Consider the following 22,534-nt stretch of genomic DNA (forward strand, 5'->3'; position numbering starts at 1 on the left):
GAGGTGGTGAAGGAATGAAGATGCTCCATGTCCTGAAAAGAATCACCAAGAGAAGTTTCAAGTTCCTGGCTGAATTCTTGATCTAGGGGTCTGAATATGATCGTCCCTCTTTTGCTTAGAAAAACTCACTTAACAAAATAGCAATCTTTATTTAATGTAAGCATTCAATACGTGCCCTCACCTAGCTGAACTAGAATGAAGAGAAACCCAATGATGCTGAAATGGTCTCAATTTCAATTCATGACAATAATCTCAAGTGCATATGCATAACAATCTCACTATTTTTCTCAATCCCTTCACTTCTACTCTTTCATCCCTTCTCTTGTGTCTTCAAAATAGCAATACCTCAGCATACATTCTCACTCTCAGCTTTCTATTTCACTAAGAAAACAGAAGCATTCACAGGAGAACATCTACAAGGTACCCATTTACAGGCATCTGAGTACTTTTATTCCTCCTGTTACTATGGATGACCTATCCAAGATCCTAGCTAAGACCATCCCCTCTAACTGTGCACTAGATGCCATCCTTTATTGCTTACCCCAGAACATTCTTTCCAGCAGTTGTATACACATAAATGAATATACATGGACAAAATCAATTTATTAATTTTCCAGTTAATACTGTTTCTGTTTGGAGGCAGTTTTCTGTAAAAGAAAATTGAGCACAGGGTCAAGAATGTTCTCATATATATGTTCTCACTGCCCCTCTTCCACTATTTTCCCTTCTAATGACAAATTGCATTGGTATAATATATTTTATTACAATCGGTGAGCCAATTATACTACTTTATTAATAATTAAATCCAGGGATACATAAGTTTCATCCTAGCAAAATTTCTTTGATTGCCATTAAAGATTTCTTCAAAACTGCAGAGTAAAAGAAACTTGCAGCAAAAGCCCAAGAGAATCTGAGCATACATAATTAAAAACACATCCAGGATAACTATTCCTAAACTTCTGGACCTCTCCCTTTATTTTCCCACTGGCTTCTCTCAGCCTACACTTCAGATAATATCTATTGCCCTATACACAGCTCTCCTTGCACCCAGAAAGTGTTAGTTCCACCTGAAAGAGCAATGACTGCCGAAACTAGGTGAATCAGGAACAAATACACTGCAAATTCTGACATGGAGATATAGAAATAGAAATATAGAGAGACAGAAAAAAAAGAGACAAAAAGCAAGAGAAAGAGACATAGAAACAAAGAAGGAAACAGTGAAAAAAAGTTTCAGAGAAAAATCAGACCAAAAAATCAAAAAAGAGAGCCAGACACCCCGAGAGATAGAAAGAAAGTGAGAAACAGACACAGATATACAAGAAGGGGAAAAGTTTGAGAGAAAAACACAGGCTTAGGGATCAGAAATACACCTGGTAGCAGGAAGGAGGTGGAGAAAACAAAGCAGGCTGAAGGAAGGGAACTGAAGGGTGCAGGGAGTGGAAGATGGATGCTGGAGAAACAGCTACTGAAAAAAATTCTGCTCTGTGGGCAGAAAAGGGGATCCAAGCCCGTAGGCTGGCCGCAGCGGGCCGGGCCGATGGGTACCTATGGGCGTGGTGTCGTCGTCGTCCCCCACCCCCTTCCCTCCACCCCCGGCCCGCCTGGCCCGACATCCCGACATTCCTTCTCCATCACATCCCAGGAAGCCTCACTGCGCGTAAAAGTAAGACTAGGTCTACGTGGGCACATCGGCCCCGGTCTTGAGTAAGTGGCGAGGTGAGGGGGGTACAGAACCGGGGACGAGGGCTGGGGTGGGATGCGCGGGATGGGGGGAGGCGCTTAGAGGCTGTGCTCCTCCTCAAGGGATCTTCTGTGACCCTGTGGGTTGCGTTCTTCTGCTCTCCATTCCTCCGCAAGCCCGCCCCCAACCAACCCACGCATCCGTTTGCCCGACGTCCCCTTTCCCCTCACCCTCTTGCCGGCTTTCTGGCCTGGGATGGGCGTCTTCCCCCTACTCCGTGTAGAAAGGGACGGGGGCGGGTAGAGGAAATGAGTCAACAGGTGACTGTCCAGTCCCAGGCATTCTGAAAATTGCTGCCCCAGGATGCCTGACAACCACGGAACCAGCATATGCATCGCTCCTTGCCTAGGGGCCTTCCAACCAACCAAAAGCATGTTGTACCTAGGGCCATTCAGTGCGTTGGCCTCTGTCGTTTCTGCAAAAAGAAAGGACTCAGCACTTATCAGTGTAGATCCTTTGATAGCTCAGCTGGTAGAGTAGAGAACTGTATATCTGACACACTGTGGATATCTTTAGGTCGCCGGTTTGATTCCGGCTCGAAGTCAATACCCCTGATGCTTTTGCCCCATCATGAAGCCCACCACTGCCTAGTGCAGCCTTGCCTCTACCCTGAAAATTGGCCCTTCCCCTTGCACTACAAGAGCATCCTCATTCTCACAGGAGAAAGCCGACAAAGCCCTTCTGGAGCCACTTGTCCCTTCCCCAAAATCCCAAGACACATGGCTCTAAGCCAAAAAACACCCTTAGCATCCTTAGCAGACTGCCCCAACCAACCAGCCCCTTCAACCTCCCAAGTCCTTTAAACTCTTATTCACTCACCTCTCCTCGGGGAGAGAAATGCCCGCTGTGCCACCACTGCTTTGTTCAATGTGGACAGATCCCTGACAAACATGTGGCCACACAGGAGCTGCCCACCGTGAGCCCTGGAGGCTGACCAGCACACGGGCCATCACATGGGTCACGGACAACCAAGGCATTCTTCTTGAAAATCCTCCCACTCAATTTCCCTTTCCTACTCTGCCTAGTCCTAGGTTAGTCCATGGCCTCTCTCTTCTGTCTAGCCCAACCACAGTCTCTGTGTATCTTTGTCCATCCCTCTCTCCAACTGTCTCTCTCTCTCTCTCTCTCCCCCTCATTCTCGAACTCGTTCTCTCTTTCCGTGTCTCTCTTGAATGACCATAAATATATAGACTTAGGGAGACAGAAAACCTTCACCATTTGCTTTATATACTGTGGGACAGGACTGCCACCCTGAGATTTGCCAAGCCATTGCCAATTGTGCTCCTGCACCAAGAACCGTTGGCATTGGCAGGAGCAAAAGACACCAGGGCTCTCAGGACAGGGGAGGAGACTTGAAGTCACGATGAAAACTTCAGAGGCCCCACTCAGTTCTCCTGTCAAGTCAGAGAACAAGGCCGAGGCCACGGAAAAACTTCCAATTCCTCAAAATTTCACACCTGTTCTTGCTGCCGTAGGAAGGTTTGAGTTCCTTCTGCAAGAGCAACGATTGCTCACACTCTGTACAATTGTGGGAGAAACCCCTGCACCAATTCCTGCTACTTCTGATGGAGACACAGAGAAATAGAGACAGAGATAAAGATAGAGACAGAGAGAGACCGAGGGAGAGCGACTGCAAAGGGAGAGGGGGAGATGGGGAGAGGAAGGGAGTTTGTGAGCAAAAGGAAAGGCTGAGACCTGAGAAAGAGACCTGAGAGTAGGAAAAGGCCGGGGTGGGGGGCAGATAATGGTGGCTGAAGGCAGGGAGCAGAAAGGGCCAGGGAGTGGGGCTTGGTGGCTGGATGTGTGATACTGGAGGGGCACAACAACTGTCCTCCTGACACAGGCCACTGGCTTGTGCCTTCTGACCAGCTGGCTGAATTAAGTGCTGGGCCCCTGAGGCTACAGCCTTCCACACCCTCCTCCCTCCACCACCACTGAGCCGGGTTTCGGGGATGGTGCTGGTTGGGGGAGGCTTGTCAGGGCATGTGGGTGCAGAGAGGAAAGCCAAGGAGTGGCCCTTGCTCTTTTCTCTCCTGTGGGAGGGAAACTCCCGAAGGCTGGCGATACAGTTGGAAAGCACTGTCAGAGGAACGGTGATGGGAGTGTGGCTCTCTGCAGGCCCTGGGGCCCAGCCGCTGCCCTCCCCTGACCCTTGCGGCCATGAGCTCCTTTTTGGTTCGGGTTCTGCCTCTGCATCCAGACTGCGTTTCCCACATATCTTCGTCTCCAGGTCTCCTCTGCAGCAGCAGTCTTCCCCGCTGCCCCACTGCTGACCAAGAGGAGCTGAGCCTGGGGCTGTGGAGTTTCCAGGGTCCAGGGGGCAGTGCCACTGCTTTCCCACAGGAGCCCTTCAGGAGGAACCTACTGCTCTGTGGCCACAAAGATTCCCCAGCCTTGAATGTCACCATCTGCAGAGACCAGTGGACAGGGACCAGAGAGAGATTCTAAGGCTTTCATTGGATGTGTCCATGCCCTCCACCCGCCATGGGAATTGGAGGTTCCCAGGTTTGGGGGAACTAGCTTTGGTGTTTGGGGGATATAACAGGGGTGGAGGGTGTGCCCGTGGTTGGGAGGTGGACTCTGGTGACTTGGACACACCGCGGTGAGCCCCGGCACGGCCACCTCCTCCTGTCTGGGGCCTCACAGTGGGCAGTAGGGGGCCTCCGCAGACATGGCCCTCAACCTCGCAGGTGCAGACCTGCCGGTCTCCCGATCAGGGGTGGCGACACAGGCATAGGAGGGCAGGTGACTTGGGTGTGGCTTGCCGTACTTCTGTGCGACCTGAGCTGGGTGGGTGAGCGAGTGGTGTCAGGTGGCGGGCACGCACCAGATGGGATCTGAAACGTTTGTCAAAGACGCGGAGTGAGGGCGAGAGGTCCGACCTGGACAGCGATGTGCTCTGCCTGTCCAGGAAGCCCGCAGAATCTTGAGCTGCTTCAGGGAGCACCCGCCTCTGCCAGAGGAATCCGGGTCTGTGGGCGGAGAACGCGAGCCAAGTCCCCAGACAGGCCTGGACCGACGTCCTTTCTCCATCACTTCCCAGGTGCCCTCACTGCGCGGAAAAGTAAAACTAGGTTTAGGTGGGCACCACGGCCCCTGTCTGGAGTGAGTGGTGAGCTGAGGGAGGTACAGAACCGGGAGTGGGGTTTGGGGTGGGATGGAGGGCATGGGGGGAGGCGCTTAGAGGCAGTGCTCCTCTTTGAGGACCGGTGAGGCTCCAGTTTCTTGGTCGCCACCATTTCTGCAAAAAGAAAGGACCCAGTGCTTGTCAGTGGATATACAATAGCGCGTCCTTCGATAGCTCAGCTGGTAGAGCGGAGGACTGTAGACTTGCTGCTATGTGGGTATCCTTAGGTCGCTGGTTCGACTCCGGCTCGAAGGAAGTGCTTTAATTGTTTTTGCCCCAGCATGAGGGCCACGCCCTCTGCCTCTGCCCTGCAAATTGGCCCTTCCCCTTGCACTACAAGAGCATCCTCATTCTCACCGGACAAAGCCAACAAAGCCCTTCCAGAACCACTTACCCTTTCTTCCTGAAATCCACAGACATGTGCCCCTCAGTCCACAACACCCCCTTGCCTAGCAGACTGCCCCCACCGGCCAGTCCGTCAGCCTCCCAATCCCTTAACACTTTTATTCTCGCACCTCTCCCCAGGAGAGCAGTGCTCCCTCAGCCACCACCACTTTGCTCAACTTGGACAGATCCGACAAACATGTGGCCATACAGGAGCTGCCCCCTGCAAGCCCTGGAGCCCAGCAAGCACACGGGCCATCACATGGGTCACGGACAACCAAGGCATTCTTCTTGAAAATCCTCCCACTCGATTTCCCTTTCCTACTTTGCCTAGTCCTAGAATGGTCCATGGCTTCTCTCTTCTGTCTGTCCCAACAACTGCAGTCTCTGTTTATCTCCGTCCATCTCTCTCTCCAACTTCGTCTCTCTCTCTCTCTCTCTCTCTCTCTCTCTCTCTCTCTCTCTCTCTCTCTCCCTCATCCTCGAGAGAGGGAGAGAAGGTTCCCAGGTTTGGAGGAACTAGCTTTGGTGTTTGGGGGATGTAACGGGTGGAGGGTGTGCCCGTGGTTGGGAGGTGGACTCTGGTGACTTGGACACACCGCGGTGAGCCCCGGCACGGCCACCTCCTCCTGTCTGGGGCCTCACAGTGGGCAGTAGGGGGCCTCCGCAGACATGGCCCTCAACCTCGCAGGTGCAGACCTGCCGGTCTCCCGATCAGGGGTGGCGACACAGGCATAGGAGGGCAGGTGACTTGGGTGTGGCTTGCCGTACTTCTGTGCGACCTGAGCTGGGTGGGTAGGTGAGCAAGTGGTGTCAGGTGGCGGGCACGCACCAGATGGGATCTGGAACGTTTGTCAAAGACGCGGAGTGAGGGCAAGAGGTCCGACCTGGACAGCGGTGTGCTCTGCCTGTCCAGGAAGCCCACAGAATCTTGCGCTGCTTCAGGGAGCACCCCCCTCTGCCAGAGGAATCCGGGTCTGTGGGCGGAGAACGCGAGCCAAGTCCCCCCAGACGTGCCGCAGCGGGCCAGACGGCTGGGTAGCTATGGGGACATCCTTTCCCCCTCACTTCCAGGAAGTCTCACTGCGCAGAAAAGCGAGCCCAGCTCACGGTGGGCAACAGGGTCGGGTCGAGGTTAAATGCGGGGGTGATGACGCCCCAGCACCAGGGTGCGGGTATGTGATTGGGTGGGGCGGGGGGCGAGCTCAGAAACTCCTCGAGGGCCCTTCAGCGACCCTGCCTGCCTGGTGGTGCATTCTTCTCCCCTGCTTCCCTCCGCAAGCCCGCCCCCACCTGACCCACTCATCCGTTTGGGTTCCACCAACGCCCCCCCTCCCTTCACCCTCTTACCGGCTTTCTGGCCACCGAGGGCTGTCGTCCTGGTCTCTCCCGGTAGAAGGAGCCCAGGGGAGAGAAAATGAGTCAACAGGTGGCGGCCCGGGCCCAGGCATTCTGAAAATCGCCTCCCCGGGATGCCTGGCCACCACGGATCCCCGGCGTGTGCACGGCTCCCTGCCAAGGGGTTTCCAACTAACCTAGGGCATATTGCACCCGGGGCCTTCCAGAGCCTTGGCCTCTGTCGTTTCTAGAACAAACGAAGCACTAATTAGCGTGCACCCTTCGATAGCTCAGCTGGTAGAGCGGAGGACTGTAGATCTCACACACGTGGACATCCTTAGGTCGCTGGTTCGACTCCGGCTCGAAGGAAGTGCTCTGTTGCTTTTGCCCCGTCATGAAGGCCGCCACCACCCCCTGGCGCCCAGCCCTGCAAATTGGCCCTTGCAGCAGGTCATCAGCTGAACTCAGCCAGGAAAACCCTTCCGGAGTCACCCTCACAGCCACCTGTGGGCTGTCATCAAGGAACACACCTACTTCTTGAAATCCATTGCCCCATGCCCTTCAAAGCAAGACGGCCCAGCCCCCATTGCTCCTGCTTTAGCGGGCAGCCGCAATTAGCCAGCCCCGACCCCCCACCTCCAAAGCCCATTATACTTTTATTCACCCACAGTTCTTGCTTTTGCTCCTTCTGCCTAGGACAGCGCTGTCTCTATCTGATACCGCAGCTTCTCTAATCATGGACAGATCCCTGTCAAACAGGTTGCCCCAGAGGAGCTGTTTACTGCAAGCCCTGTATGTCTGCAACCATACCGCCCACTAGGCGGGCCACGGATAACCCTGGCCTGCATCTGTGAAACTTTTCATGTCATTTTATGTATATGTCTGTTTTCTTCAATGTTTTTTTCTTTTTCTGTTGGTATTTTTTATTTTATCTGAGAACTATGATTTTTAGAAACCCAGCTATGTAGTAAACTACCATGGTTGCCTTCTTAGCATGGTATTTGTAGAGATTTACCTTTTGAGAATGTATTTGCTAATCTTCACTGCTTTTTAAATGACATTTAAGCCGAAATATGCAGCTGTTTGGTCCCTGTAGTTTAATGGATAATTATTACTCCCAGTGTCTTATTTAGGTAGTCTGTCAATCTGATCTCTGGATTTTTTTCTGCTAAGAATCCTCAGGTTTATTTGTCTTGTTAATATTTCCCGGCACTCATGTAGATTTTTGGCTATTTTATGAACAATGATATCTCCTAGTCTGCTTATATTATTTAGCTCAGACAGGTGATCTATATGAAGACTCTATTGCTCTGTATCCACAAAGAGACCCCAGCCTTGAATGTCACCATATGCAGAAATTAACATAGTGAGACCAGTGATGGAATTGGGCCTTTCTTGGACATCCTGTAATTCTACCTCTTACACCATTATGTATTTACTAAGAATGTGTTCTTAGAATTATGAATGAAGGCATGTACGCATCAATAAGGGGACTAGTAAGTCCTGCATCCTCTTAGCTCATCAACCCAGGTCGTGTTGACTCAATAGAATTGCCACTCTTTAGGATTGGTATTCAGGTATGTTTTGTTCACAAACCATTTAATAAGCACCTAATACGTACCATGTATTGTGCTTGTGCCAGGGATGTAGAGGTTAAAATATAGGTCTTGCCCTAAAATATTTCTGACTGTAGGTTACCCAGAGATGGAAGCAGACAGTTATAATACAATGTGCTGAAAACGACACCTGAGGTAGATAGAATATTCCATGTAAATCTAAAACTAAAATCAATCTTAGGAAGTTTTAATTCAGGCTGGGGTGGAGGGCAAAATAGAAAACGTGGAAGAGCTCATGGTAGAGGCAATGCACTGTAGTCAGCTCAGTTTTAGAAGAGGAGTAGTAGATCTGTGATCAGGTGAGCGGAATGGATCCAAAACAATTAGAAAAGAAAGAGAAACCTGAAGAGTGTTGATTTTTTGTGTAACTATATATGGTATCACTAGAGCATACAGAGAAGTCCAGGACTAGCAGGAAATGAAGATACAAATAATTGTGCATGGAATTTTAACTTATCTCATCATATCCCTGATTTCCAGTTGCTGCTCACCCCAGAAGCAAGGGAAAGATTTCTCAACATCCCTTGTGAGTCTTTTTGGAGAAGACACTATGGCTTTTTAACGTGATATGTTTATTATTTTTCCAGAATGACCAGCAGAAGAAAGGTTCATAATGTCCTTGTACTTCCACAATCACCTCCATTGCATCCATTCCCACACCTACTGTCATTTTCTCTGCACATACATTTTGCAACTACCTGGCTTGGATCAGCTGACAGAGAAGGCAGAGACATTGCTGATGCCAGGAGAGAAACATCTTACGTTGTATAAGGGTTTACCTCCTTTTCAGATTTGTCAGGAATGGGGAATTGGGAAATTTCCGTTCAGGAGCTCTTGAAATTTTCTTCTCTCTTCCTCAAACCTCAACATCACTTCTGTCTACCACCAAGGTAGCCTCTCTCAGAAAGTCTTGCCTCTATGATGCCTGGATCAATAAAACCCTCTATGCAGGCCATACTCAGTGATAATTAAATAGTTATACATAGGCTATACATGAAAATGTTTACCTTTCAATAGTGAGATTAATTAGAAACCAAAGTTTTTTCACTCTCCTCCATCTCTACATTCAGGCTAATACAAGTAATCAAGAAGTATGTGGTCCAAGATGGGTAAAATGATATTTGCATGTAAAATCCATAAGCAAGAAACATAAAACCTGGCTTCAAATGGAAGAGTTTTTCAATCAGTAGAGGGTAAGGGGATGTGGATAAATATCACAGTCTTTTCAAGATGGAGGATGAGAAGTGTAATCCTTTCAAGTGCACCTTTTGCCTGCCAGTCCCATATTGTACACAGACTGAAATGTCTTAGGGCATTTTGTGGCAAAGTCCCTTTATTTAAATATCAGAGTATGCTCAAGCCAAAAGCATTAAGTACATTGTAGATAAATAAAACTCTCTAAAAGAGGGGAGGGTGGGGTCTTTGAGTTTGGTAGCCACAAGATACAACAAGGTGACTCATCTTCCTCAGGATCAGAAGGCACCCCCTTTATTTTTACAAGGCAGAAGAACAGCGTCTGAGAAGCCACACTTGGGATGAAAGCCTAAAAAACAAGCAGTATCTTACTAGGCAAGCTCCTTGTTTTCCCATTGTTGCAACTTCACTGTCTCTCACTGTATGCCAGGTAATAGGGCAGGAATCCAAGTCACAAAGAGGGCAAATGAGTTCCTGCCTCTAGGCCCTGCAGCACAACCCATTCTCAACGGGGGGTCAACACTGCCCTAGAAGATGGGAAGTGCTGCTCTTTTTACTGGTGGCTTTTTTTCCCTATCATCTTAGTATTTTACTAAAAATATTGGAGCCTCAGAAAGGATCACATTTGAAGTAACCAGCTTAATCAGTTCAATGCCCCCCATTCCCACCTCCACCCAAACTCTTTGATTCAGTCAAAATGTGCCATGTTTCCTGGGTTTACGAACACCGGACGGTAACAAGGTGCTCGTTCTGCTTTGATCCCTCTGCCTCCTCTTTTATCAAATTCCTTCTCATTCTCTCTTACTCATTTCAGGATCATCTTTTATCATAATCTTTTCCTAGCTCCTCAAGTCTCAATTTTGTCCTCTTCCTCTTTGTCTCTTTGGTACTCCTTAATTACTTTCACCTTTCTGCCTATCATGCTATGCTGATATTATACTTTAATATCCTCTTTCGGAGTGAGCTCCTTGAAATATGGGGAAATCTCATATTTATTTTGGTACAGCAGCACCTTGCTTTTCACAGTACCTTGCACAGGACAGACATCTAGCGCATGTTAAATTATTTACTAGCCTGAGGCATTTCACCTTCAGCTCCAGAAAGATGAAGGCTCTGATAAATAACACCTGGAGTAATGACTAAAGACCTGATTTATTGGAAGATAAAAAAAGTTCCATAATTCCTTCTAAGGTAAGAACCAGAGGTGACAGATTCCATGAAAAGAGTCCAGGGTTTTCTGTGATGAAAAGCAAATGAAGAAGATTCTGGGAATCACATAGTAAGATATTCAAACTAACCCTTATCACTGAGGAAATCTGAAAGTTGAAACAATATATGAAAAGATCTGCTTCCTGATACCGGAGAGGGAAAAAAGATGACAAGACTTACTCAGACAAAATATTAGAGAGGGGGCTTCCCTGGTGGCGCAGTGGTTGAGAGTCCGCCTGTCGATGCAGGGGACACGGGAAGATCCCACATGCCACGAAATGGCTAGGCCCGTGAGCCATGGCCGCTGATCCTGTGCTCCCCAACGGAAGAGGCCACAACAGTGAGAGGCCCGTGTACTGCAAAAAAAAAAAAAAAATTAGAGAGGTAAAATCCAGAGTGATAATAACTAGAAAATCCACACATATATGAAAATAACTCATTTTATGAAAAAGCCAGTATGAATTTTATAAATAAAGCAGACAAGGATATTAAGAGAAAGATTTATTACAGGTCAATCTCATTCATGAACATGGCTATAAAAATTTTAATTAAAATTTAATTTTAATTAAAATTAAAAAATTTTAAACAAAACATTAGCAAATCAAATAAACCATATATAAAAATTATTACATATCTGACAAAATTGAAGCTATTGCATGAAAGTAGCATTGATTTAACATTAGAAAATTAGAAAAATCAGTGTACTTCACCATACTAACAGAACAAAGGAAAAAATAAGAAGACTATTTTAATAGATGAAGAAAATTCATTTAATAAAATTCAGTATCTCTCATGATAATGTTATTAATAAACCAGAAGGCAATTTGTTTGATAAAGTGCATTTACAAAAAAAAAGTCTCATTGTATGTTGCATCTAACAATGTGTTTAATGGTGAAATGGTGCTAGATTTCTGTCTGAGACTGAAACAAGATTAGAATGCCCTTGGTGAACGTGCAGGCCTCATGTTGAAGACCCTGGATCTCTAAGCCATTGCTGCAGCCCATGAGACTGTAATATGAGTGAGAAATAAACCTTCACTGTGTAAAGCCCACCCCCCCAAAAAGAAAAAAGAAATCTACAGCTGTATTACTAGAGATAATAGGTTATTTTAATACACTTGCAGTATCAATGGTCAATATTCAAAGATTACTTATATTTCTATATGCCATCATCAACTAAAACAGTTAGAATATTAAATTGTCAAAAGATTACCTTTATAATAGCATCAAACAACGAAATACCTAGAAACATATCTTTAAAAACGTGCAAAATCTCAAGGCACAAAATACAAAATATTTTTGGAGAATTAAAGAAAAGTAACATAAATGGAAAGACAGTCCATGTATAGACTAAACAACTCAATATTGTAAAAATATCAAATCTCCTCAAAATAATCTATGATCTTAAAAATCTAATCAAAATTCCATAATTGGGCAGGGAAACTTGATAAGACAATTCTAAAGCATATAAGGGCATGCAAAGTGTCAAAATAGCTAATATACTCTTGGAAAGGACAAATAGAGAGGACTTAACTATGCCAGGTACCAAAAACTTTATAAAGACACAACAGTTTAGTTAGGATGGTAATGATATAGGACAGGCAAATATAACAACCGAACAGTGCAGTCTAGAAATAGACCCAAACTTGGCCACTGATTTGTGACAAAGATTACACTGCAAGGGAGATACTTGTCTTTTCAATAAATAATAATGGATCATTTAGCTACTACAATGGAGGGGAAGGAATCTTGATTCAAAGCACATATTGCATACCACACTGATGAATTATAAATCTAACTGTAAGTTGTAAATCTAATTGTGAATTGTAAAACAGTAAAACATCTTTAAAAAAACATAAGAGAATACCCTGATGACCTTGAGTTAGGCAAACATTTCTTAAACAAGACACAAACAAATGTAGAGGGATAAAATTGATAAATTGGGCTACATTAAAATTAAAATCTTCTCATTAAAAAAATCCCATTAAGTGAGTAAAGAGACCTGCCACAGAGTGGGAGAATGTACTTGTATATCCAGCAAAAGATTTACATCCCAAATATATAAAGAATGCCTACAAATTAATAAGAAAAACAACTGACAACCATCTGAAATGCTTTTTCTTTCATCAGTTTTTAAAGCAATGTTATTCCTGCTACTTCAACCATTTTTTTGTTTGTTTGATTTTGTTTTGTTTCTTAATTTTATTGGAGTATAGTTGATTTACGATGTTGTTAAGTTTCAGGTGCACACCAAAGTGATTCAGTTATACATATACATATATTCATTCTTTTTCAGATTCTTTACCCATATAGGTCATTACAGAATATTGAGCAGAGTTCCCTGTGTTATGCAGTAGGTCCCTGTTGGTTATCTATTTTATATATAGTAGTGTGTTACTTCAACTATTTTTTGAGGAGATTTTATTCCATCTAGGAAAATGAGTTCTCCAAAAACTTAGCAGATAAAATATTTAAGTTCCAAAGGTTAAAATTTAAGAAAAATTTAAGCCTTAAAAAAATCCTACAGTCTTTACGTGAAATATTTAGATTCTTTAGGAAAATAACTTTTAATATCTGAAGAAAAGGATATTAAAATCAATTATTTTTAAACATAGATGAATGCTCATATAAAAATGTGTTTTTCTTTATCATCTTCTTCAGAGAAACACAAACTATTTCACTATCTTTAATCAACTCTCAAACTACTGGTGTCTAAAAACTTGAAATTACATGAACTGCATTTCTCAACTATCATGGGGCCAAAGGCATTTAGATTTCACGTATTAAAGAGCTACCTTATAACTCCCAATGGTTTGAAAAGCCAATAACACATAAGTAAGTGTGTGAAGATAGGTAGTCCTGGCTGCAGGCAGAATCAGGGGCAAATACTATCAGAAGGAGGGCACTCCAGCTTAGGTCCTCAGTATTTCCACAGATAAAGATAAACCAGAAAAGAACTCTTACTCAAAAATCACCAACACACAGGAACAAAGCAGCAGGAAAAAAATCTTAAACTCAGTAGACCCTTGGATATTGGAGTTTTCAGCTAAACAACACAAAATCGCTAAATAGAAAATGTTCAAAGAAATAAAAGGTAGGGGTCATATAAATAAATAAGCAATATGAAACTATAAAAATGATCATGCAGATTTGCAAAAGAAAAAAACCTATAGCCTTTAAAATGAAAAATATAACTATTAAAATAAAACTCTCAATGAATGATTTAATTAGTGAATTACACATACCAAGAGAGAATTAGTAAATGTAAATAAACATCTGAAGATGTTACCCAGAATTTAACAGACACAAGGAGATGAAAACTATATAAGAAATAGCGTCCTAAAGAAGAAAACAGAATGAAGAAGAGAGGATACTTGAAGGGATAATAGGTGATGAATTCAGAGAACTTATGGGTGATGAATTCAGAGAACTGATGAGAGTTGAATTCCAAATACAGGAAGCACAATGTTGACCATGCAGGAATCAAAAAAAAAATTCTAAACATAGATACATTATTGTGAAACTCTAGCATATCAGTGACAAAGAGAAGATTTTATATGCAGCCAGAGTAAAAGACATTACCTACAAAGAGTAACAAGATGATAGCTGACTTTCCAACACATATTAATTGAAGACTGAAGACAGTGTTGAGAGGAAATAACTCTTAATTATGTATGCAGAAAGAATATCAAGAACGGGGTGAGGGCTTCCCTGGTGGCGCAGTGGTTGAGAGCCCGCCTGCTGATGCAGGGAACACGGGTTCGTGCCCCGGTCCAGGAAGATCCCACATTCCGCGGAGCGGCTGGGCCCGTGAGCCATGGCCGCTGAGCCTGCGCGTCCAGAGCCTGTGCTCTGCAACGGGAGAAGCCACAACAGTGAGAGGCCCGCGTACCAGAAAAAAAAAAAAAAAAAGAATGGGGTGAAATAGACATTTTCTGATAAATAAAAACTGAGAGGGTTAATGACCAACAGGTTTTTATTAAAGGAACATCTAAAAGATGTACAGAAAATGAGCCTGGAAAGAGAGACTGAGATACAAGAAGGAAAGATCAACAAAAAAATTGTTAAATATGGGCATAAATATGGTAGATTGAACACATGCATCCATATTTTCTCCCTCCCAAAACTCCACTAAATCTGTAGCATGGGAAAGGAAACAAAGCAACAACATTTTGGAAGATAGAAAGCAGATAATTTAGTAGTAACTGGCATGGAAAGACTGATGGAAAAAGATTATTTCTATTCAAGCTTTGAGAAAAAACAAGAATCAGCTTGATATATTCCATAGAGTCCCTCTATATTTTTGGAAGTGGGGTGAATGGAAGGCTAAATTAAGAAGAATTGAAAAATATTTAAGAAGCAGTTGAATTCTAGATACTTCTTTACTACCCAGGCTGACTGTTGTCCCTCTCCCACTCCAGCAGGAGACTGGATGATTTGTTTCTGGCACAGGTAAAAGAGAGGGTCTCTTGATTGCCAAAGATAGGAATACTGTACAGAAAGTAGGGGATTAAATAAATGTATATGTACTGTTTGCTGAGTTGCCTACTTAGCTCCCACACGTTCGGCAGCTAGACAGGAAGCTGAAGAATTTTCTTTGTGTTATCTGACAAGTCCAAAATGAAAGAACTGAAGACACTGGCATTGGTGTTTCCTAAAAAACAAGCCAGCCATGTCACCGTAGAGTGAGGTCCAGATTCAAGTACCATCCCTGCACTCAGAACTTCCAAACAGCTACTTAGTCTCCCTCTCTTTAATATAAACATTTAACCAAGGATCAGCTAATTGCTGGGGGAAATCATCTAATGTGATTTTATTTGTCTGAAACAAACAGAAAAGGGTAACTTGGAGGAAACAGTGACCACATAGGAAAGACATCATCTTATTTTTCTAAAAAATGTCATTACTGTTTTCAGTGATAGTATGTTGCAGACATGGGGCAAAAAGTGATGTTGCCAGAAAACCCCAAAACCAACCAAACAAAAAACCCACTCGGGGGGGCGGGGGGAGGCATAAATAAGGAGCTTGGGATAAACATACACACACTACTATATATAAGATAGATAACCAACAAGGACCTACTGTATAACACAGGGAACTCTACTCAGTATTCTGTAATAACCTATATGTGAAAAGAATCTAAAAAAGAATATATGTATATGTATAACTGAATCACTTTGCTATACATCTGAAACTAACACAACATTGTGAATCAACTATACTCCAATAAAATTAAAATATTTTTTTAAAAAAACCCAAACCCAAAAACTCACTCAGAAATAAGAACTCTTGGGGCTTCCCTGGTGGCGCAGTGGTTGAGAGCCCGCCTGCAGATGCAGGGAACACGGGTTTGTGCCCCGGTCCGGGAAGATCCCACATGCCACGGAGCGGCTGAGCCCGTGAGCCATGGCCGCTGAGCCTGCGCGTCCGGAGTCTGTGCTCCGCAACGGGAGAAGCCGCAACAGTGAGAGGCCCACGTACCGCAAAAAAATATATATATATGTATATTTTAAAAAAGAAAAAAAGAAATAAGAACTCTTAGGAATTAAAAAATAAGATAGCAGGAATTTTTTAAATATATTTCATAATGTAGAGAAAAAGCAAGCTCCCAGAAAGTAAAGCAAATGATTACTAATAGAAAATAGGAAAGAATAGTTAAAAAAACATTTGAGGATCAATTTAAAAAGTTGTATTTCTAATCAATAAAAGAGAGAGAGAGAAAAAAAATGGAGAAAAATAAGTCCTGAAAATTTGTCAGATTTTAAGGGGATTCGTTTCTTGATGCTGTTGTTTGATGTACAAAGTTTATAATTTTGATGAAGTCCAGTATACCTACTTTTTTTTTTTTGATGCTTATATTTTTGGTGTCATATCTGAGAATCTATTGCCAAATCCAAGGTCATGAAAATTTACCCCTATGTTTTCTGTTAACAATTTTATAGTTTTAACTCTTACATTTGGATCTTTTATCCATTCTGAGTTCATTTTGTATGTGTTGTGAGATGAGTTCAACTTTATTCTTTTGCCTGTGAATATCCAATTGTTCTGACACCATTTGTTGAAAAGACTATTCCTTTCCCATTGAATGGTCTTGGTACTGTTGTTGAAAATCAATTGATCATAGATATATGGGTCCATTTCTGAACTCTCAGTTCTATTTCATTGACCTATATGCCTATCCTTATGTCAATACCACATTATCTTGATTACTGTAGCTTTGTAGATTTTAAAATTGAGAAATGTGACTCCTCCAAATTAATTTTTTTTTCAATACTGTTTTGGCTACTAGGGGTCTCTTGCAATTCCATAAGAATTTTAGAATCAGCATGTACGTTTCTGCAAAAAATGCAGTTGGGATTTTGGTAAGGATTGCACTGAATCTGTAGATTGCTTTGGTTAGTAATGCCATCTTAATGGTATTAAGTCTTCCAGTTCATGAACATGGGGTGTCTTTCCATTTATTTAGGGCTTCTTTAATTTCTTTGAACAACCTTTTGTAGTTTTTAGTGTACAAGTTCTATATCTCCTTGGTTAAATTTATTTCTAAGTATTTTATTCTTTCTGATGCTATTATAAATGGTGGAATTATTTTCTTAATTTAATTTTTGGATTGTTTATTGTTAACGTACAGAAATACAAATGATTTTTGTATGTTGATCTTGTTTCCACCAACATTTCTGAATTGATTTGTTTGCTTCAATAGTTTTCTAAGGCGGGTGGATTCTTTAGGATTTTCTAGATATAAAAATCATAAAATCTCCTAGTAGAGACAGTTTTACTTCTTCCTTTCCAATTTGGATGCATTATATTGCACGGTATGGTATGGCATAGTATCACATTGTATCATTTCATTTTGTTTTGTTCCATTTTGCCTTATTCCATTCCATTCCATCCTATTTGCCTGAATTCCCTAGCTAGAAATTCCAGTACAATGTTGAATAGAAGTGGTGAAAGTGGTTGTCCTCTCTTGTTCCTGAATTTAGGGAGAAAGTTTTTAGTATTTCACCATTAAAATTGATATTAGCTGCAGATTTTTCATAGAGGTCGTTTATCATATTGAGGAAATTCCCTTCTGTTCCTAGTTTGTTGAGTATTTTCATCATGAAAGGATATTAAATTTGTCTAATGCTTTTTCTTTATCAGTTTGGATGATCATGTGTTTCCCCCTTATATTTTATTAACATGGCATATTATATTGATTTTCATATGTTGAACCACCCTTGCATTCTTGGGGTACATCCCAGTTGGTTTTAGTGTATAACCCTTTTAGTATGCTGATGGATTAAGTTTACCAGTATTTTGCTGAGGATTTTTGCATTTGCATTCATAAGGTATAGTGGTGTATCATTTTCTTTTCTTATGATATCTTTGTCTGGATTTGATATGAGGATAACACTGGCCTCATAGAATGAGTTTGGAAGCATTCCCTCCACCACTTTTTGGAAGAGTTTGAGAAGAATTGGTGTTAATTTTTATTTAAATGTTCAGTAGAACTCACCAATGAAGCCATCTGATCTTGAATTTTTGTTTGATAGGTTTTTTATTACTGATTTCATCTCTTTATTTGCTATATATCTGTTCAGATTTTCTATTTTTTTTGAGAAAGTTTTGAGTCAGTTTTGATAGTTTATGTGTTTCTAGAAATTTGTTCATCTCATCTAGGTTATCTAATTTGTTGGCGTGCAGTAGTTTATAGTATTCCTTTACAATCCATTTTATTTCTGTAAGGTCGGTAGTAACAGCTCCACTTTTAATTCCTGATTTTAGTAATCTGAGTTTTCTTTTATTTTCTCTTTGTCAGTCAGGCTAAAGATTTGTTAGTTTTGTTCATCTTTTCAAAAACCAACATTTGATTTTCTTGATTCTATTTTTTTAAATTCTCTTTTTCATTATCTCTACTCTAATCTTTATTATTTCCTTCCATCTGCTTGTTTGGTGTTTAGTTTGAACTCCTTTTTCCTTAAAACTTTTCTTCTTAAACTTTTTTCTTCAACCTTAAGATTGAAGGCTAAGTTATTGATTTGAGAGCTTTTTTTAATGTATGCATTTATAGCTTTAAATTTCCTTCTGAACATTGCTTTTGCTGCATCCTGTAAGTTTTGGTATGTTGTGACTTTGTTTTCATTGACCTCTAAGTATTTTCTAATTTCCCTTGTGATAGCTAATTTGATAAATTGGTTGCTTAAAACTGTGTGGTTTGATTTCCACATATTTGTGAATTTTTTCCTTCTGTTACTGATTTGTAGTTTCGTTCCATGGTGATCAGAAAAGACATTTGTATAATTTCAATACTTTTACTGTGACTAGTTTTGTGGCCTAATGTTTATCTTGGAGAATGTTCCATGTGTACTTCTGAGGAATGTATATTCTGTTGCTGTTGGATAGAATGTCCTATGTATGTCTGTTAGGTCCAGTTAGCTTACAGTGTTGAAGTCTTCTATTTCCTTGTTTATCTTTTGTCTAGCTGTTCTATCCATTATTTAGAGTGGGGTGTTGAAGTCTCCAACTATTATTGTAGGACAGTCCAAATCTTTTTTTTTTTTTTTTTTTTTTTTTTTCTTTTTGCGGTATGCGGGCCTCTCACTGTTGTGGCCTCTCCCGTTGCGGAGCACAGGCTCCGGGTGCGCAGGCCCAGCGGCCATGGCTCACGGGCCCAGCCGCTCCGCGGCATATGGGATCCTTCCAGACCGGGGCACGAACCCGTATCCCCTGCATCGGCAGGCGGACTCTTAACCACTGCGCCACCAGGGAGGCCCCAAATCTTTTTTTAATTAAAAAAATTTGTTGTTGGTTTTCTTATGAACAAGTTTTAAAAGTTCTTAATATAGTCTAAAGTCCTTTATTAGATATGTGATTTTAATGTATTTTTCCCAGGCGATGACTTGTTTATGCATTGTCTTAACAGTATTTGAGAAAGAAAACTTGTAATTTTGATAAAGTTCAATTTATCAATTTTTATTTTATGGACTGTGCTTTTGATTTAGTTTCCATGAAATCTGCCTAAATCAAAGTCACAGAGATTATATCTTATTTTGTATTTTTTAGAAGTTTAAAGTTTTTAGTTTTACATTTAAGTTTATGATTCATTTTGACAATTTTTATATATGGTCTAAGGTTTAAAGTCCATTTTATCATATGAATATCCAAATGTTCTTGCAATATTTGTTGAAAAGACAATAATTTTTCCACTGAATTTTCTTTTCCCCACGGTAGCATCTTCGTTGTCCCTGAATTGGTCGACAGAAGTGGCCAAGTTGCTCACAAGCTAATCTCGAATCAGGTCGAGGTTGAAAGGGACTTCGCCTAGGTGGATCTAGGCTGGGCGGTGTTGGCTTCATTTAGCTCTAAAGAGGGAGGGGGAAAAAGAAAGAGGGAAAGAAAGGGCTCGTCCGGGATTTGAACCCGGGACCTCTCGCACCCAAAGCGAGAATCATACCACTAGACCAACGAGCCACCTGCTGAAATTTTCCTATTTCTTTAGGAATATTCATACATTCTGTTAGTTGCATCAGAATATTTGAGGACCGTTTTTGATTCCTCTCCTAAGTCCAGCGATTTTCTCCAGACCCCAAGAGCGTCACCGTGCAGATTCGGAGGAACCTGAGCCACAGCGTTCCAGAGGTAGGAATGTTCAGTATGGGACTCAGGCTGAGCTGCTAGTCCACCTGTGGGCCCTCGCGAGTACTTAGAGTTAGGACCAACACCATTGCAGGTGGTCTGGGGATGGAGGACAAGTAAGGACACACACACACACACACACACACACAAACCAACAAAAAAAACCGCAAAACGTTGATTTCGTCAAAAGACCCTCCTCCCCAGGGTACGGCAGCGAAGGAACTCGATACCACGCCCCTGCGGAGGTCAAATCCTAGAACCACTGTCTTAGCCTGCCCTGCTATCTCACACCCTGTAACATTCTCTTGCTGTTTCCTTTCAGCTTTACTTAATGAACTTTGTACTATAGGTCTAGATTTAAGACACCCTTCAAGGGCGCACAGAACATGGCAACCGTCCGGGAGAGTTGCCCACTTCCAATATCCTCTTCTAGAGAAGCTTGCCCTCTCCCGCTTCTCTGTCACCTAGAAGGTGGTGGGTGGAATGGGAAGGGAGAGAGTTGTCCTTACGCCGCAGTCCCTTCTGCTTGGGGAACGACGCTCTTGGGCTCTAGCCTGTTTGGCTTGGTCACGCCTGTTCACGGTGCACCGAGCACATTCTTGGCGTAGGGGACAAACTCGATAAATAACAGTTGAATGAATGGCTAAATATCCGCGCCAGACTGCTGCGCGGGCTAAGACGGGAGAGAAAAGAAGGGGAGCGCTCCCTTCCCAGCCCTCCAATGTATCGCCACTTTGTGTTGATTCTGGATTTCAGGTTGGGCATTTAGAAGAGCCCGGAGGCCGAGAGAGAAGCAGCTACCGTTCAGACTCCGAGCTGTTAGCAAAGAGTGTTAAAGGACCGAGGGAAAGGTTACTCCTTTTCTAAAGCCAGTTTCTGCTTCAGGAAACCTGGAGGAATCTCAGGCCCAGATTGTCTATGACCGAACCTGGCTCCGCTGAAAGGTCGTGGGAGGGGGCGGCCTGGACGCCTGGATGCCTTCACATCCTCACTGCCTCGCCCCCCGCCCCCTCCATTCTGAGGGTCCAAAGGGTAAGTTCTGGGCTTCGAGAAGGCCTCCTCCTTTTAAAAGCAAACAAACAAACCCTAATCTCAGTCTACGAGAGCTGGAGCAGTTACTTTAAGAATCTAAGCAGATGGGAGACAGTGACGTGATGCCATGTCTCGCATCCTTCTCTTCGGTAAGGCACCCTCACCTACCCCACTTTATCCCACGGCTCCGCTCGTGGCCCTGGTGTTGCCCAAGTTCAGTGACTTGTCAGGCCTGAGACTGAGGAGCATGCACTGTAGGCACTACCAGGGCCCTTCCAGTGACTTACATTCCCGTTTGGGCCTAGTCAAGAACATGTTCCTTCCTCGTATATAAAGAAGCGTTTTTTTCAAAAGAAATTCCTTTTAATTTTTAAGTATTTATTAAATTTTGTTTAGATATGCCATTTGGCTGCAGCTTTAAAAACTTAGGAAATTCAACACAAGTCATAGAATTGTGGCTAGGCTCCATAGCTGAGGGGTTAGAGTACTGGTTCTTATAAACCTCGAGGTTGTGAGTTCTAAATCTCCTTGGGGCCTGTATGTGCTCTATGTCACAAAGAGGGGGGCTCTGTCCTTTTCTTACGTCCACTGACTGTTGAAAGCAAGCAAGCACTGTGTGATGTTTCAGGGAAAATCAGATCCTGAGTATTTAGGACGAAAGATTATAGTATTGGGAGCACTATGATCCTGGGGGAAAAGCCAGGTGTTTATACCATTCAGTAAGTAGTGGAGAAACTAGATTACTCAGGTCTCTGCGAGAACACTCCGGGGCTTGGCGGAGTCCACACACACCTGTGTTTACGGAAAAGAGCAAATTAGCCTCGGCCTATTGATGGCCATGATCCCCCGGCTGCCACTGGAGCGTGGCGTCCTAAAGCATTTCGCCACTTGCAATCTGCCTGGCGCCCCAGTTTTTCCTGTGCTCCTGGAGGGAGAACTGGTTTGCAGAATACTCTGGGACAGCCTAGTCCAGAAGCTACGCAGATACACCCAATCCGGATGGTTCCTGTTCTGTTCCTATCGCTTACTTCCTCGGATTCAGATTCCTCGTCCTTCGGCCCCCGCCTGCTCCCTGGATTTGGTTCACCAGAGATTCAACTCTCTGGAGACTTCCTGACCTCCAACTTGAGCCCGAACTTTAAATACAAAGAAGCTAGGCCTCTCACTGGCTGTTACTATATGCTCAATAATTGACACTAACTCTCATCAGTTGTTTCCTTTGATAGCTCAGCTGGTAGAGTGGGGAACTGTCGAGGTAATTATTTGATGTTATCC

General features: G+C 43.2%; 3 non-coding genes across 3 annotated transcripts; 2 read left to right on the forward strand and 1 right to left on the reverse strand.

The window, feature by feature from the left end:
* The first annotated feature begins 5,032 nt into the window (after positions 1-5,032).
* On the forward strand, positions 5,033-5,123 carry TRNAY-GUA (transfer RNA tyrosine (anticodon GUA)). The gene is given in 2 exon segments: positions 5,033-5,069; positions 5,088-5,123. It is a non-coding gene; the product is annotated as a tRNA-Tyr (tRNA).
* A 1,746-nt stretch (positions 5,124-6,869) lies between these two features.
* TRNAY-GUA (transfer RNA tyrosine (anticodon GUA)) lies at positions 6,870-6,959 on the forward strand. Its single transcript is given in 2 exon segments — positions 6,870-6,906; positions 6,924-6,959. It is a non-coding gene; the product is annotated as a tRNA-Tyr (tRNA).
* Positions 6,960-19,990: 13,031 nt separating this feature from the next.
* Positions 19,991-20,062, reverse strand: TRNAP-UGG (transfer RNA proline (anticodon UGG)). Its single transcript has one exon. It is a non-coding gene; the product is annotated as a tRNA-Pro (tRNA).
* Between the last annotated feature and the right edge of the window lie 2,472 nt (positions 20,063-22,534).

Source organism: Mesoplodon densirostris, chromosome 4 (assembly GCF_025265405.1).
Source record: "Mesoplodon densirostris isolate mMesDen1 chromosome 4, mMesDen1 primary haplotype, whole genome shotgun sequence".
Lineage (NCBI taxonomy): Eukaryota > Metazoa > Chordata > Mammalia > Artiodactyla > Ziphiidae > Mesoplodon > Mesoplodon densirostris.